The sequence below is a fragment of the Lissotriton helveticus genome, chromosome 11 (assembly GCF_964261635.1).
Source record: "Lissotriton helveticus chromosome 11, aLisHel1.1, whole genome shotgun sequence".
In the NCBI taxonomy this organism is placed as follows: domain Eukaryota; kingdom Metazoa; phylum Chordata; class Amphibia; order Caudata; family Salamandridae; genus Lissotriton; species Lissotriton helveticus.
The window spans coordinates 325,495,330-325,511,230 of NC_136072.1; positions in this window are offsets into that span (position 1 = coordinate 325,495,330).

Consider the following 15,901-nt stretch of genomic DNA (forward strand, 5'->3'; position numbering starts at 1 on the left):
AAAACTGAGCACTCTGCCTCCAGGATTGTTAAGGCCTGCCATAGGAGTGACTTATAGGTATATATGTGTCCAGATATAGGTTTAGATATAGGTATACTATATCTAAGCAAGGGGTGATTACACGACCTTGCCCCAGCTGTGTGAGCAGCCAGTTGTGTCAGTTTGAATGGCCAGCCAGGGGTGGCAAAAGATATCCTGCAGCCCCTGGTAGGCCTTGGATGCACCTATGCCCTGGGTACCTATAGTACACTGTACAGGGGCTGATAAGGTGTCCAGTACCAAATTGGTGATGTACCTAAAGTACATGTCTGTGAATTTAGAGAGAGAACAGCAGGCTGTGGGTCTGATTAGCAGGCCCACAGCCACATTAAGTCAAAAACCAGTGAAGCAAAAAGCAAAAATTGGGGTGACCATAGGAAAGCAGACCCTATTCTCCTACAGGTGGGTTTGTGTGGTGATGAGTGGGAATGTATGAACATCCTGGGACTGGAGGTATCTAATGCTGGCTTTGGATGGAGTGTACATGTGGGACTATGGGGATTGTACAGGGCTTGCACAAATGCTGGCACATAACGGCAATGTATTGGTGGTGCAGAACCAGGGGGTAAATCTAGGACCTTTGAAGCCCATGGTTGCAAACCTTCCAACTCATCTGGTGTCACCGTGTGTCATACGCTATCAGCTCCCTTCACATGATCATCCAGTGGAGGAGCTGATGTCTCAAGATGCACGCCCAATGAATGGGAAACCCCTGCCAAGAGAAGGTTTCCAGCTAATTGATTGGAGGGTCTACACAACGGATGTGTGTTACATTGTGTGAAACCTCCCAGGACATCAGTGGCAACTTCAAAAGCTTTGTTGTTGGATGAGAAAGCAGTAAGTTAAAGTGCCTCAACTGGTGCGCCATACAAAGTCCCAACCCCTCCAAAGGCTCTTTCAATCAATCAATCAGTACATTTGCTGAGCGCACTACTCATCCGTGAGGGTCCCAAGGTGCTGGGTTGGGTGGGGGGGAGAGGGGTGCTGCTACTGCTCGAATAGCCAGGTCTTGAGAAGTCTCCTGAAGGTTAGTAGGTCCTGGGTCTGCCGTAGGAGGATAGGGAGGATGTTTCAGGTCTTGGCGGTGAGGTGGGAGAACAATCTGCCTCTAGTGGTCGCTCTTCAGGGTGGCGTGGGCAAGGTCGGCCAAGCGGAGCTGTCGGTTTGGGGTGTAGAAGGAGAGTCGTCTGTTAAGGTATGCCGGTCCGGTGTTGTGGAGGGCCTTGTGTGCATGGGTGAGGAGCTTGAAGGGGATACTCTTGTTGACGGGAAGCCAGTGCAGGTCTCTCAGGTATTGTGTGATGTGGCTGTGGTGTGGGATGTCGAGGATCAGGCGAGCAGAGGTGTATGCATTGTAGGCGTTTCAAGAGTTTTCCTGAGGCTCCAGCGTAGAGGGCGTTTCCGTAGTCCAGCTTGCTGCTGACGAGTGCCTGGGTGACCGTTCTTCTTGTTTCGGTGGGGATCCACCTGTAGATTTTGCGGAGCATGCAGAGGGTGTTGAAGCAGGAGAACGAGACAGCGTTGACTTGCTTGGTCATGGAGAGTGTTGAGTTGAGGATAAACCCCAGGTTGCGTGCGTGGTCAGTGGGTGTTGGTGCTTCTCCCAGTGCAGACGGCCACCAGGAGTTGTCCCAGGCTGAGGGGGTGGAGCCGAGGATGAGGACCTCTGTCTTGTAGGAGTTCAGCTTCAGATGGCTGTTCTTCACCCACTCGGTGACTGCTTTCATTCCTTCCTGGAGGTTGGTTTTGGCGGAGAGGGGGTCCTTGGTGAGGGAGAGGATCAGCTGGGTGTCATCAGCAAAGGAGATACTGATGATGATGCCCTTTCCCTCCTCATATGGTGAAAAGAATTCTAATGTTGGCAGGTCTGCGGTAGAGTATGATAGTGTTGTAACTTCCCCTGCAATGGGTGATGCACTGCTAGGTAAGGTAGGTAAGGTAAGTATACTTGTAAAGCGCACTGTTACTCCATCTCGGAGTGTCCTGGCACTGTATACCGCTGGGGAACCCGTCCTGGTTTTCCCTGTGAGATGGTCCCTCCTGGGCACCTCCAAGGTGAAGCCCGGCATCCCCGGCGTTGATGGGGCCGTTGTGGAGATTAAGCAAGCTATTGCCCAGAGTTGCAGAGTGGGACCCATGGTTAGCGTAGGCACCTCGGCGAGAATTATCGAGTCCGCGGACATTGACCCAAGACCCTTCCGCGTCAGGAATTGAACCCTGGTCCCAGGCCGATCTCTGCTTCAGGGTCTGCCGTTTCTAACCAGTGAGCCACACTTCTCCACTGCTGAGTATGTTATGTACATCACAAGAGCGTTGGGGGACCTGGAAGGTCAGAATTACAGAGATCTAGACTACTGTTGGTGGTGTAATCTGGTGGGTGTAAATAAACATGTACTTCAAGATGAAATACAAGGATTCTTCGTTTTAGTACTGGTGACGAGGATGGGAGCATGAAAATGTGTAGGGGAGATGCAGGAAACGAAGGTAAGTTGAAGATTTATTCTTGGACTACATGGTTGTGGAGGTAGCTAGAAAGACCTCCACGTCAACTCCTTTACAACCAACTGACTCACATTTCAATACATAACATTCTAAGAACATTTAGGGAAACAGAATACCCAGCAATAAAATGGTTCCAAGGTAGAATGTATCTCTCCACAGCCATGAAGAAGGCATTAAGGAGATACAGACCCACAAGTTAAAACAAGATACAACATATACCTTCCCTTCTTCTTCATAAAAAAAATGAAAGAAAAAAAACTAATTTAAAAACCTCTTGGGAATAACAGGAACCCTTGAGCTCCTTCTGGGATGAACCTGCACTTCTTGTATATCTTTGACAGGATCTTCATTATCAAAATCAGAATTTTGTCTAATGTTAAACTTAACTTTGACAATTTTTGAAACATTCCACCATTGTCCACCCACTACCTGAACAGCATTGTTACCAATCTTAATAACCTTAATAGGTTTACCAAATTTACATTCTCCTTTTTTACATGACTAGGAGTTTTGATTCTAACCATGTCACCAACAACCAAAGGAACAGTGCTAACACTTTTCTAATTATCAAACCATACTGTTTGCTTCAATTGAGAATCGGAAAGGTTAGTACATGCAAATTCCAGTAGTTTACTAACATCAGATCCGACTCTTAACCATTTATTCATCCAGCCTGGTTTGAGACTAGTATTAGCTTTACGTCCCCTGATTAATTCAAATGGAGGTACCTTGGTCGAAGAAAGTGGAGTAGTTTTATAGAACCACAGCACTCTGTTCACAGATTTCACTATATCATGATTTCCTGATTTAGCCCACTTTATACAGTCACAAATCACTCTGTTCACCCTCTCAACCAATCCATTTGTTTGGGGATGATAAAAGGAACTATTAGAGTGTTTTATACCATATGAAGACATAAACTTTTCAACTTCCAAGCTGACAAATTGTGTCTCATAGCCACAAGATAACTTGTCAAAAGAACCCATAACTTCTATCCCTAATTTCATCCAGAGTCCTGGAGGACATTCAATGGGTGACAAGGGCGGTGTTGAAATTTTTAGACTCTTATCAGCAGCTCCACAAACACAACAATTAGTGACCATATCCTCCACTTCTCCATCCATTTTAGGCCACCAAAAAGGTTCCCTAATGCGTCTTTTAGTAAGAGTTACCCAAAAATGTCCCTCTTGAGTATTTTTAATAATGTCAGGACGTAACTTATGAGGAGGAATAAACTAGTCACTTCTTAACAGGATACTATCCTCTATGGATATTTCTTCCTGAACTTTCCAAAAAGGTTGCAATAAAGGTGACAACACCTTTTCATGAGTCCAACCCTCCCTGACAAATTTAAAAACCCGCTGGAGTAAATCATCATCCTCCAATGCATTTCTCCATTTCTCCTCTGAGAAAACAACAACTTCAGGTAAGTCCAAAGCTGCAACAAAAAAATCTACAGAATCTTCTTCACACAGTTCACTAAAACAAACCTTCTCACGTTCATCTTTCTTGTGAGGGAAGCAAAACAAATAGTCCGCACGAACAATTTTTCCCCCTGCAATGTGCGAGATATCAAAATGATATTGTAAAAGTTTTGACACCATCCTCAAAATCCTGGGAGTACAATACCTGTTGACACCAGCATTCAAAATCGAAACTAGTGTTTTATGGTCTGTAAGAAGACTGAAATGCCTACCCCAAATATAAGGTCTAAATTTCTCAATAGCCAGGATACAAGCTCAGAGTTACTTTTCGATTACGGAATACTGCTCTTCAGCAGCCCTCAAGACCCTAGAAGCAAATGCCACAGTGTCTTCACTATTTCCATTCTTCTGAGTTAATATAGCTCCCAATCCCACCTGACTTGCATCAACAGTGATACAACAAGGGAGACAAGAATCAAAAGGTTTAAGTGCATCACCTTTACTCTGTCATGATTGCCAGCTCCACTGTTCGATCCAAGATGGCAGCCCCAGACTGCGCATGCGCGAGGAAGGCCAGGCAGCCCTAAAAGCCTGACTTCCCTTTGACTGAGCGCTTCGCGTTTTAGTGATCGCTTCTCTCGCGTCACTTCGCTTTGCCGAGTCACCATCTCTCTCCTTTGCTTCGGGAGTATCTCGTTCCTGACTTCCCGGTTTTGTTGGTACCTGTGGGGTACTTGTTGCCCCTTATGCGTTCTGTTCCCCATCGTGCTTCCCTCTTCGTTTTTTTGATCTTTGTTTGTAGGGAGTGCTGAGGGGTTAACACTTTCTGTTGTGTTCCCATTTTTCCGCCCCCAGGCTCGCTACTCTCCCTGTGGTCTGGCGGGCTGGCCGGGCTGTCTACTCTTGGTTCCGCTTGCCGGCCGGACACTTTGTTCCGTCGGCCAGCCGGACTTGAGTTGGGGCGGCTCCGTTGGCCCTACTGAAGGATCTTGGGAGTTGTAGTCTCCACTCCCGGTATTATCTTCCTCCCTTATTATTTATGCTTCATTGGACTCGAGGTACAGGCGCATAGCGCTACATGCTTCTACATGATCAGGTACATAAATATATTAACAGAACAATTGCTCTAATTCCTTTACAGCTGTTTGACCACTGAATAAGGTTATCATTGCGCTGGTTAGTGGAGGAATATCCTGAACTCCGTGTCCCTGATGTATTTCTAGGGTAAGCTCTGTGCATGCTGATAGATATCCCTCCATACATTGATAGATAGCTGGTATTGAAGTTCTTTACCGTTACAGGGGCAAGATTAGAGGCACCTTCATTCCAGACCGGAGCCACTAGTGAAGAAGATACCGCCATTTACTATAAAGAGTATCCTCGTAGGTATGAATGACAACACCAGTGAATATTATTTAGTTATCCTGTTATATGTAAATGCCATTGTGATGTGATGTTCCTTTATTTTAGGGTCTATACTGCCAGCCTGACGACCTTCTATTCAGTCCATGGAGCATTCCCCTTTCTTTCCTTGTTTTGTTCCCTCCTTTCCCTCCATATCACCCCTGTGTTCTAGGGTTTGATTGATAGACACTGGAGGTGTAGGGGGGAAGGGTTTGGGCTTGTCATCAGTTCCGGACACTCCTGCAGAAACATCACCTGGATCCTTACATACTCAATGTAGACTTAATAAGTTCAAATCCTGCATCACATGCTTCAGATTAACAAAACTTCACACCCTTCTTAAGTAAATTGCTGATGGGTCTAACTATCGTAGCAAAATCAGGAATAAAACGAGAATAGTATTCGCATAAACCCAAGAGTGACTTTACTCCGGCTTTGTCAACAGGAGCAGGTGCATTAACAATAGCTTCAACTAAACCTTCTCTAGGTTTAATGCCTTCTTGTGTTAAAAGATGCCCTAAATATTCTACTTCTGTACAAAAAAATTTAAATTTCTCAGATTTAAGGACAACTTTTTTTTATAAACACTTCAAGAACCCTGGAGAGAATATCATCGTGGGCGACATCATCTTTAGCATAACTTAAAACATCATCCGGTAATAGTTAAACTCCTTCAATTCCTTTAAAAAATGTTTGTATTACCCTTTGAAAAACGGACGCGGCAGATGCCAGACGAAAAGGCATCCGTCGGTATTGGAAAGTGCCCAAGGGAGATATGAATGCTGTCAAATGGCGTGACTCGGGATGTAACTCAATCTGGTGATATGCACTTGCCAGGTCAATTTTCGTGAAATACTTAGATCCTTTGATGCAAGCAAAAAGATCATTAATCTTCAGGAGAGGGTGGGAATCTACCCAAATCTCTTTATTTAGGGACCTTAAGTCTACACACACCCTAAGCTGTCCACAACTTTTCCTGGCTACGACCAAAGGGGATAACCATAATGATGACTGTGTTGGTTCAATTATTTCCTTATCACATAAACTTTTCAATTCTACATCCAAATAATCTCTAACACTAAATGGGACTCCCTTTAATTTATGCTTCACTGGAGATGCACCATTTTTAACAATAATTTTGTGTTGGAAACCTTGAATCTTTCCCAACTTGTCTCCAAAGACTGAAGAAAATGTTTTTTTCCAATGTAGACCACTATCATCGCAGTTGGCTATAACGATCTGCTCAGCTGTACCAGGTTTCAAAATTATACCAAATAATCCTTGTTGAAATCACCCTAGAATGTTGAGACCTTTGACCGCAACATAAACTTTTCCTCTGATCTTACGCCCCTTAAATTCCATACCATCCTCAATATATCCAAGTAATTCAATGCAACGTCCTTCATATGATATGGACATCTGTCTGGTGGTTCTAATATTCTGTCACCCCAGGTCTCTTCGAATAGTTTTTTTGTTATGATGGTGATTCTAGCTCCAGAATCAACTAACAATTTTAAAATGTTACCTCCCACACACACTTCAGCAATAGGATCAACACATTCAGAAGGATCCCCCGTAATGCAGCGCACATATCCTTTCGAATACAATCTTGGGAATCTGTGACAATAGAAACAATTTCATTATCTGAATCTTCTTCAGATTCCACACACAAACTGTAGATTTCTTAGAATTTTTATGCTTTAAGCAGACTTTAGCAAAATGACCAATTTAATTTTTTTGCAGTATTTACATGTAACATTGCTTGCAGGACACTTTCCTCCTTTAGGATGTGGAGGGTTTCCACATCGCATACAATTACTCTTGTTACCAGCACTATAACTACTATTCTTACTGTTAGCAGGAGTGTTGGTGCTAGATCGAACATTTTTATATTTGATTTTGTTGACAGCAACTGCACCTACAGTCTCAGATTGTTTGTCATCAAGCTCCTTCAAAGATATGATAGAGGTTTCAATACTTTCGCCCCTTTTATGGTTTCTTCTAATGACGGATTGCCCATCGACAATAACTTTTGTCTTATTTGCTTTTCTTTACATTGACATACAAACTGATCACACATTAATTGATCTGTGAACCCTTCAAATAAACAAACGGCAGCTAGTCTTCTTAATACCGAAATATAAGTGTCAACATCTTCTCCTTCACTTTGTTTTCTCGTAAAAAACTTGTTGCATAAAACAACTATACTTGGTTGTTTATCAAATCTGTTTTTTAATTTGATAATTGTTTCTTGGTATTCGTCTATATTATCTCCTTCAGTTCTCATAATATCAGTAAGATGTTTAAAAATGGATCTTCCTTCAAATCCCAAGGTGTGTAAAAATACACATTTTTTCCTCGCTGCGCCAAATCTTGTTGCTCCTATGGCTCCTAAATAAGTCACAAATGCATCAAACCAAACCTCCCATCTCACTGGAGGTTACCCTGGATTGTCTAAAAATGAGGGTGGTGGATTAACAGATTGAATACTGCATATTGTACAAATTTAAACAATATAGCTCAAGGTTTCTGCAAAAATTGAAACTTATAAAGTATAAAAATTATGAATTTCAAAAATGATAACTATAAATATAATGAGAAGAAACTGATGACAACCACTTATTCCATTAAATGTATGAATCGCCGTGATCCACAAATGAAATAAAAATATAAGATTGAAGTAGCATAGTATATGTCTAAAAATGCGTTAGGCATTGACCTTAAGAAAACTTGTATTTCAATGACAATGCGCTGAAAATATGTTGAGACTACTGATGGAGAAAATGTTAATAACTCCTTATCTAAAAAATGTTATCTTTGAGAATAATTGCGATGATAAAAAAAGTGTAAAAAGAGAAATAATGAAATTGACAAGAGCCGTGCGTGTCGGCGTTATGATAAAATAATTGAATGTGACACGATTCAATGATGAAAACAAATGCCGTGCGTATGGCGTTGAACAACGAGCTTTTGCCACAATACGCTCCTTAATAAATATAGCTGTGCGTATCAGCGTCGTCAAGGAAACAAAGACAATTGAGCTCACAAAATGGCTGTGCATTTCAACAACGTAGCCCTTGCATGTCAGAAAGGCCGTTGCTAGGATAGTATTGAATGTCAACAATGTCGAGTGTATCAGAGTTCTTATTGGAGTCTACCCAATAAACTGGCTGCGCGTGTCAGCGGATGGAGTTTAACCAATAAACGTTGATTTTATAAATTGGCAGTGCGTGTCAGCGGTGACACGCAAATCTGAATAAATAGTAACTTTATTTTTCCTTGGTCACTGCCCATGCGCGAGACCTTCCACTGCCGTCGATCAAGCTTTCAACGTGAGAAACCCATGAAAGACTTCCAACGTTTTTAGTGAACCAACATCCCTCGCTCTCTCTCCAGAACTGATCTCCAACAGAGCACGAAGAACTCCAGATGCTACCGGAGACAGCGGAAAGGAAAGAACTTCAGGGTGCATGCAACAATGGGGACAACAGGCGAGGTTGAGAAAAAAAAATCGTTGAGTCATGCAACATAGAGAAATGCCAAAAAAAAACAGTCAAGCAGAAGGACAAGGATTTCTCAACATTAAAAACCACTTGCGCGTGCCAAATGCTTCGCTGCAGCAGTCTGGAAGAACGATGAAGCACAAGTTGAAAAGTTTGTCGGGGAGGCTCCTCGAGATAAACGAAGGGCAGGAACAGCACAGCGACAACCAAGGAGACAGGAACAGCACAGTGAAGGTTCTCCCATGTAGTAGATCATCGCCAACAAATTGTAGTGAAACGCAGGAAACGAAGGTAAGTTGAAGATTTATTCTTGGACTACACAGTTGTGGAGGTAGCTAGAAAGACCTCCACCGTCAACTCCTTTACAACCAACTGACTCACTTTTCAATACATAACATTCTAAGAATATTTAGGGAAACAGAATGCCCAACAATAAAATGGTTCCAAGGTAGAATGTATCTCTCCACAGCCATGGAGAAGTAAGTAAGGAGATACAGACCCACAGGTTAAAACAAGATACAACAAAATGCCGTTTGGTTTGGTGAGTGCTACTGCTTGCTTCCAGAGGTTGATGAAAGAGGTCTTATCAGGTATAAATTCTGTCCTTTTCTTTTAGGACAATATACTGTTTATGGAAAGGACAAAACTAACCATGATGAAGTACTGAATAAAGTACTATCCAGATATCCAGACTACAAGAACGTGCAGTTTGGGCTGGACTGTTCCCATGAGGCACAGGGTCAGACTGATTTGCATATGGCCATGTCTGAACTGGGGTGGCAGAGTGGGCTGAATAACGATGATGGATCAAACCCAGATCTGTTGACTGGGTGTGAGTGTTTGATTGGTTCAGATGCTCCGTCCATCACCACCCCCTTTTGTACCGCTTCGTTTGCCATAAGTTGGCAGGGTATGCTCAGACGTGAGTCCCTTGCTCACTTTGCCACTGGATTCAAGTAAGCCTGGCTGAAAACGGCTGAAATGCCAGAAACTGGTCCTAGGAAGCTTGTTTCCGGTCCAGGGAAGGCATGGCTTGGCAGTTCGGGCTGGACTGTTCCCATGAGGCACAGGGTCAGACTGATTTGCATATGGCCATGTCTGAACTGGGGTGGCAAAGTGGGCTAAAGAACAGTGATGGATCAAACCCAGATCTGTTGACTGGGTGTGAGTGTTTGATTGGTTCAGATGCTCCGTCCATCACCACCCCCTTTTATACCACTTTGTTCGCTATAAGTTGGCAGGGTATGCTTAGACGTAAGTCCCTTGCTTACTTTGCCACTGGATTCAAGCAAGCTTGCCTGAAGACGGCTGAAATACCAGAAACCGGTCCTAGGAAGCTTGTTTCTTGTCCAGGGAAGGCATGGCTTGGCAGTTCGGGCTGGACTGTTTCCATGAGGCACAGGGTCAGACTGATTTGCATATGGCCATGTCTGAACTGGGGTGGCAGAGTGGGCTAAAGAACGGTGATGGATCAGACCCAGATCTGTTGACTGGGTGTGAGTGTTTGATTGGTTCAGATGCTACGTCCATCAGCACCCCCTTTTGTACCGCGAAACAATATTATAGGCACAAGATCCATCAAACAAAGATCAAGTCACATCTTTTCTTGGTCTATCTGAATATTATTTAAAGTTTGTGTACAATTTCGCTAGTGTTGTTCAACCTTTAAGATTGAGTTGAAAAAGGGAGCTGATTTTGTGTGGTCAGAAGACTGTATTACCACGTTCAACAAAGTCAAAAATAAAATTGCTCACATGCCAACCTTGGGTCACCTTGATGTGTCAAAAAAACAATCTTGACTACTAATGCAAGTGTGCATGGTTTGGATGTAGTACTATCTCAGATTGTTGATGGTAATGAAATAGTCATAGTTTACCTCACGATCACTAAAATGGGCTGAACAGCGTTACTCTGTAATAGAGTGTGAGGCGTTAGTCTGTTTATGGGCAATCAACCATTTCAGATTCTATCTGTGGGGTTTTCCTTTCCTGGTCAGAACAGATCATAAACCTCTGGTCCACATGATTGCTGGCAGGAATGTTGAGAGTACCACTCCAAGGATTAAAAGATGGGTTGAGGGGCTCTGGGAATATAATTTCACTGTTGAGTACCTAACTGTACTAAAAATTGTTCCTGCTGATCACTTATTCAGAATGCCGTTAGACAAACTTGTTCCAACAAGTCCTGATTGGTCTGTATCTTAGATTAAGGAGCCAGCACTTAACAAAGCTGAATGGGAGGCTATTTTTGAGAGTGACAACTCTAGAAAATCAGTCATGGAATTTGTGGTCAGTGGTTGGCCCACTCTTATTGATTGATGTTCCCCAGTGCGCGAAAGGGTTTTTGAATGTATGTGATGAATTGGACATTGTTGATGGGGAGCTTTTTCTTGGTGAAAGATCAGTTCCTCCTTGCAATATGCGTGAGAAAATTGTCAACTTGGCACATGAAGGCCACCTTGTGCACACTTTAACTAAAGCCAGAGTAAGAAAATCCTATTGGTGGCCTGAAGTTGATCAAGAAGTAGAAGAGGCAGTTAGAGAGTGTACTTTTTGTGCGAGTAATTATAAGTCTAGAAAAGTCAGTGCAGCACCGCGTTCACCTGTTGCGTTACCCGAGCACCCATTGTCCAAGCTGGCCCTGGATATTGTTGGACTGCTTGATATTTTGTCTCCCAATGAGAGATTGGTGGTTGTCCTTGTTGATTATACTTCCAAATGGGTCTCAGCTTGTTGCATGAACTCTGTGGTTACCAAGAACATCATTGAATTTCTGAAAGATGTATTTGCTTGTGAAGGTATACCCGATGTCCTGGTCAGTGATAATGGAGTCCAATTCACTTCACAGGAGACAGTGAGTGGATTTTTTAAAGGACCTTCCTGTTACCCATCACCGGAACTATCTGCCATACCTGCTGGTTGCCTGGAGGCGATCTCTGCTCCCTTCGTTCAGAGGTTCAACTGCTGCTTGCGGACACTGTTACCGTCGGTCCTCCCCGCCACCGCAAACCATTCCATCAGCGGCCGCGGAGCGGGAGGACCACAGCCCCCACAATTCCTGGTGTGACTACCACGCCCACCGACATGCGCTCTTTGGCGCCCGGAGGCGCATTTAACACCGGCGCTTCCTCAGCAGAGCGGGGGAACTATCTGCCATACCTGCTGGTTGCCTGGAGGCGATCTCTGCTCCCTTTGTTCAGAGGGTCTACTGCTGCTTGCGGACACTGTTACCGTCGGTCCTCCACGCCGCCGCAAACCATTCCATCAGCGGCCGCGGAGCGGGAGGACCACAGCCCCCACAATTCCTGGTGTGACTACCACGCCCACCGACATGCGCTCTTTGGCGCCCGGAGGCGCATTTAACACCGGCGCTTCCTCCGCGTCGCGGGACGTGCGCGGGCGAAGCCCGGGCAAAGGGCGGGCCGTCTACGGCCGTCCAGGGCCGGACAAGGCTGGGCTGGGCCAGCTCTCTGAACACTACGCTCCCGGGTAAGCTTTTCCCAATCTGCTTATCACGCCCTTGTTATATTTTTATACATTCTGCGGTCATGGAGGGTCGGCGCTGCCTAACACCTGCTCCTGCAGGGGGCAGATCTACTGGGACTCTAGATGACTTCTTCACTAGAGCAGCCGGAGTTGTGGGTAGAGAAATTGCTCTGACTGAAAAGCGTTTGTCTATTGAACTCTTGAGTGCCAAACGCTCCTCTATAGGCGGTTTGATAAATGCCGTCTCTCCAGCCAACATTGCTCCTACTACCCTACTCTTGTGTAGCCCCATTGACCTGGAAAAACTTGACTTACAATTTGACTACCTCTCTGGCGGCGAAGTTGCTCCTCCCTTGAATGTTTCTTCTAGTAGTAATATTTCGTCAGAGGGGTTCTATCCTATTGAACCAAGGAAAAGCCTTCAGCCACCAGATACTCCATTGGTTTTGGAAAATGTACCATCATGTTCAAAGCTAAACGGGAAAAGGAAGAGGAGAGGGGGACGACATGTGGGCAGAAAATCTAAGGTTTCAAGATTCTCCAGCTGTCCGAGTATAATTTCCTTAAAGAAACCTAGTAATACATCTAGAAAACCGAAAAAATCCATCAAAATCCCCCTTGTCTCTAGTGCTTATACTAAACATAAATATAACTACAGAACCCAAGGAGGAGGAAGAACCTTTGTTATCCTTTAACAACTTGACTCATTTGTTGCGTTCATTTACTCTACCCTTGATCGAGAGGCTTAAAACTATTAATAGAAAGATTGATGCCCTCAGTGAACTAGCTAATGACAATACACGCAGGCTTGATACACTAACACTATCCAAGTCTGTATCTGACAAGGGGAATATGTCTAGTACTAACTCAGACCCTAATGCATCTTCACTAATTTCCATAAATAAGACACACACATGTCACAAAAGAAACACTGCCCAAAGTCTGCCCCCACCAGCAAGTAAATCTCAAGAACATAATTCACATGTCACACAATCATCAGATCCAGGCAAGAATAAGGAGAGGGGGAAGGAAACAACTGTACCAAATATAAGAGTCACGGCATCCTTGCCAGTGATTAACCTTCCGCCAGAATCGGCTCCTCTGGTTCTGGTGCTAGTAAACGTCCCAGTTTTGAATGAGGGCATGAGGGAGAACTTTGATCAATTAAAAAACAAGGCAGTTCACTGGATTACTAACAACACTTCAGAGGGTTATAATATCTGGCAGGATATAATTATGGTCCGTAGAGTTTCTTGGATAGGGAGAACGAAAAAGAACAAAGCAGGGGACTGTATTGTCCTGAATTTTAAAAAACCTGACCCTGTCAGATGTATACTGAGTGAGGTGCTGTTCAACGCTAAGTCACAAAGGAGGGCTATTGAGATTTGCCCATTAGAATATTTTTATAGGGAGCTGAACAGTTCCAATTCTAGTAGAGGAAATTATCAGAGTTACAACAGGTACGTGCAAAAACCGATTAGACAGGGATGGAAATATCCTAAATTCTATTCACACCAAGAACGTAGAGGAGTGAATGGGCAACCCCCCACCTTTGAAGGGGTAAATCGCTACTCGGCTTTGAGGGGACTAGAGGGAGTCGACTGACGACGAACCATTGAAGACAGGGAGGTTTTAAGTACGGGTTTAGAAACAGTGGTAGTACAAGCTGAGGTACAGAGCGAGTGTGGACCATCTAAGGAAAAACCACGATGGAGTATTTGGAGGTTCCTCTTCTGATAAGGACCGAACATCACGTAGCAAATAGTGAGGTCGTCTGCAAATCAGAAAATCTGCTCAAAGATCTACTGGAAGTATTCCCCTAGAAAGGAACTAGGGTTGCCTTCTGGAACATTGCAGGACTTCACTCAAAGATAAACAACCCTAGCTGGTCGGACTTTATTAAGGACATAGACATTCTCTGCCTCCAGGAAACCTGGTCTCGCGAAGCAATTCACATCAACGGCTTTAAAACATTCTTTGTACCAGCAAGCCCCTCTAGACACGGGAGGTGCAAAGGCGGATTGACTGTCTATGTTTCAAACCTGTTAAAGGTATCCTCTTTGAAATCAATGGGCTCTTCTAGTGAGTTTCAAATTGTTGTAATACAGGTGACCGATAAGGTAGAGGTTATAATCGCCAACATGTACAATAATATCGAAAAAGGGTTGGTAAATAACATGATAAACACCCTTAATAAGGAAATCAGAATGTTGATGGATAATACAGCTAGGGACTCTATCTTGATATGGGGAGGTGATTTTAATCACCATCTTTGCAAGATGTATCAAAGTGGATGTGGGGACCATGAAATGTATAAGTCGGATAACCAACCCCATTTTGAGCATAACAATGGGGGAGACGCCTTTAACGACATGATGGCGTCATATGATTTGGGTTTCGTTAATTTGCTATGTAGCCCACAGGTAGAATTTAGCCCCACATATGTGGGAAGAGGGCACAGTACACTGATAGACTTTGCAACTATTACCAATTCCCACTCTAAATGTCTAACTGATTTCTATACATACACTATAGGTCTGAGCGATCATCTTCCTCTTTGCTTTGGATTACAGCTTCCTGTAAACAAAGATTGTTCCATGATTGATAGATTGGCCTGGACAAATAATTGTATCTTAAATAGACAGAACGGGTATGCCCTTAGGTGGTCATCGACTAACCCAGAGGTAACAAACAGTAAAATTATTAAACAAGCACTCGTACCCATCACTAGATGTCTTCAGGATGAGGTTTTACATACTGAGGTGCTGGATTGCTTTTCTGACATTACCAGAATTATTAAAATGAATCTTATACGTCCAGCTGGAAACAGGAAACCAAATAAAAATGGGTGGTTTGACTCAACATGCACGACAACTCATGCACAACTTAAGAGAGCTTTGAGTAAAAACCCAAGAAACCAGGCAGAAATAGTCCAGTGTCGGCGCGATTAGAATCTGGCAAGAAAGGCCCGGAAACGTAATATAAAGAACGAAGCATGGGTAAATCTACATGAGGCTTCTTTGAAAAGGGACAGCTGTGCCTTTTGGGCGGCAGTGAAGGCCCCTTTTTTAACCAAGGAGATAATGCAAGATTGGAAGTGGCAATAGCAGAAGATTCTTGGATAGACTTTTTTGCAGAGGTTTATAATCCGGGCGGAGTGCATAAATTGGCTGTTATTGGGGAAAAATCATTAGGGATTGGTAAGGTCGGTTTTACACCAATTGACCTACAGGTATCCGTAAATGAAATTCAAGTTGCCATTGCCCAGAGTAGGGGTAATAAAGCACCGGGCGCTGATGGTATCCCCATTGACTTATTTAAACATCAGCCCGAGTTATGGTCCCCGTTACTCAAGCGAGTCCTTGATGCTATTTGTGAATTGGGTCTTATTGATACTTGGGCGGAATCTATAATTATTCCTATATTCAAAAAAGGCGACCGGGAAAATCCCGCCTGCTATCAACCAATATCCCTCCTGGACTCTTTTATGAAAGTTACCGGGAGGGTAGTTTTAAATCGTTTACAACAGTGGGCGGAAGACGAA